Below are 2,070 nucleotides of genomic sequence, written 5' to 3'. Positions count from 1 at the left end.
TTATCTGCCTCTGACACTTTTCTAAATAGACAGTAACAAATGGACTCTTATTTAATTACTTGACCCAACCTGATTATAAATACAAAAGCAAATGCAGGCACTGATATGTTATAGTAGAACCCAAGTATAGACAGCACTCTACACAATCTAGAATGTTCTTATATTGCAATTTTTGGTTATTATATGAGCACACACATATACCAGGGATACCTAAAAAATGTATACAAGTTGACACTTCGGTCAACGTTGCCCAAGCAGTAGTTCGTCATAATCAGAAGTGTCTGGACGCTGATGGGAATCACCTTGAGCACCTCTTGTAATTGCAGAAGTCAAATGTGACTTGTATTCATCTTTTGTTATCAGCATATATTGGGCATTACAATTTAATAGTTTTTTTTCCTTTTTTAAAGTGTGTATACATTTTTGGCACTCTCTGTATATATAAAGTTGCATATATTCACATATATAATCAGAAATTCTTATATGCTTACACCATATGCTTAAAACTCCCGAGAACCCCGTCGTCCCCCGTTGGAGACACCGGCGGTGTCACTGCTTTCTCGTTGCCCCTCAGGCAGAACGTTCTCCCGCGGTTGGATCCTGCTGCATGCCACTCGCCACCTCCCCTCTTCACAGTCACTCCATGTCATCCCTGTCCTTGCTTCTGATCTTATCCGTGCTCCTGCATGTGTGTTGTTCAACTTGGCCTTTCTGGTTGTGAACTTCGTACCTATTAGACTGCCTCCTGGGTGTCCTGTGTCAGACCTTATGGTCGTCTAAACGTGCCTAGCTTCCCAGGCTGTAGGAAGCCCTGCTGTGGGATAGGCTTTTCCCTGTCTTCAGACCTGGGGGGTTGGGGGGGTGGGGCTCCCTTGGGTTTGCGTTAGCCTTATGAGCGGGGTCCAGAGAATGAAGATAGACATTCCACTTTGAGAAAATGGGGACATGAATAAGATATTGATAGCAGGAAATGAGAAGGAGACAGAGTCCGAGGCAGATTTTCCCATTAGCAGATGGTTGGCAAAACCAACCGCATCAGAGCAGCAGAAAGAGAAGTGAATCAAAGACCCTAACTGTTCCCACTGGGAGAATGCATGTCAGGGTGGCTGAGATGAAGAGCGGGTAACAGCCCAGGACGCGCACAGATGTGGGTTGAGATGTGGCCAGTGCTCAGCTGGAAATTCAATAAGCAACCAGTGATAACAGGAAGCAGATGGAGTGGATATCCAGATGTGAGAATCACCAGCCCAAGGTCATGGTCAAAGCCCCAAGAATCACTGAGCTTTTTGAAGGGAAAAAAGTGAGAAGTGAGTTTGGTGAGGTGTAGAAACCTAAGACGCAGCAGAAAGAAAAGGGACCATTGTGAGTTACAGATAACAGTCATTTGAAAGAAGTAGGAAGCAGAAGTGTTTTGTTTTTAATTTTTATTTGTTTACCTTTTGTATTAGTTTCAGGTTTACAAAACAACATAATGATTAGACATTTGCATCCTTCATCAAGTGATCACCCCCCAAGCCTACTACCCCTCTGACATCATATAAAGCTGTTGCAATTCCATTGTCTATGTTCCCTGTGCTGTGCTCCACATCCGTGACCATTTACATACATGTATATGTAAGTAAACCACACACACATATATGTATGTATAGTAAAACCAAGGTATTTATATGTGTGTGTGTGTGTGTGTGTAAATACCTTGGTTTGCGAGCATAATTTGTTATGGAAACAAACTACTCATATTGCAAGACATCACTTGTTTACCACGTTAAAATGTATTAGAAATGTTGCTTGTCTTGCAGAACACTCACAAACCAAGTTATCCGCAATCCAAGGTTTTACTGTTTATATATTGGGTTATCGGAAAAGTCATGCCGTGTTTTGTCTATGTTTTTCAAAGGTCACTTATTTATATAAAGAACAAAGATCAATCAATGATATATCTATTGGGTTGTCAGAAAAGTCATGACGTATTTTATCTATGTTTTTCAAAGGTCATTTACTTATATAAAGAACAAAGATCAGTCAGTGACATATTGCCCGTTTTGTTTGATAACCTTTTGCCGTCTTTCA

At 41.1% G+C, this 2,070-nt stretch overlaps 1 protein-coding gene across 1 annotated transcript in view; it reads left to right on the top strand.

The window, feature by feature from the left end:
* CSMD1 (CUB and Sushi multiple domains 1) overlaps positions 1-2,070 on the top strand; it is a 1,699,370-nt gene that overhangs the window by 1,595,190 nt on the left and 102,110 nt on the right. The gene's annotated exons all lie outside the window — the stretch shown is intronic.

Source organism: Hipposideros armiger, unplaced genomic scaffold (genome assembly GCF_001890085.2).
Source record: "Hipposideros armiger isolate ML-2016 unplaced genomic scaffold, ASM189008v1 scaffold_185, whole genome shotgun sequence".
Lineage (NCBI taxonomy): Eukaryota > Metazoa > Chordata > Mammalia > Chiroptera > Hipposideridae > Hipposideros > Hipposideros armiger.
Note: the sequence above shows the minus strand (reverse complement) of the source record. Positions and strands in the feature narration are given on the sequence as shown.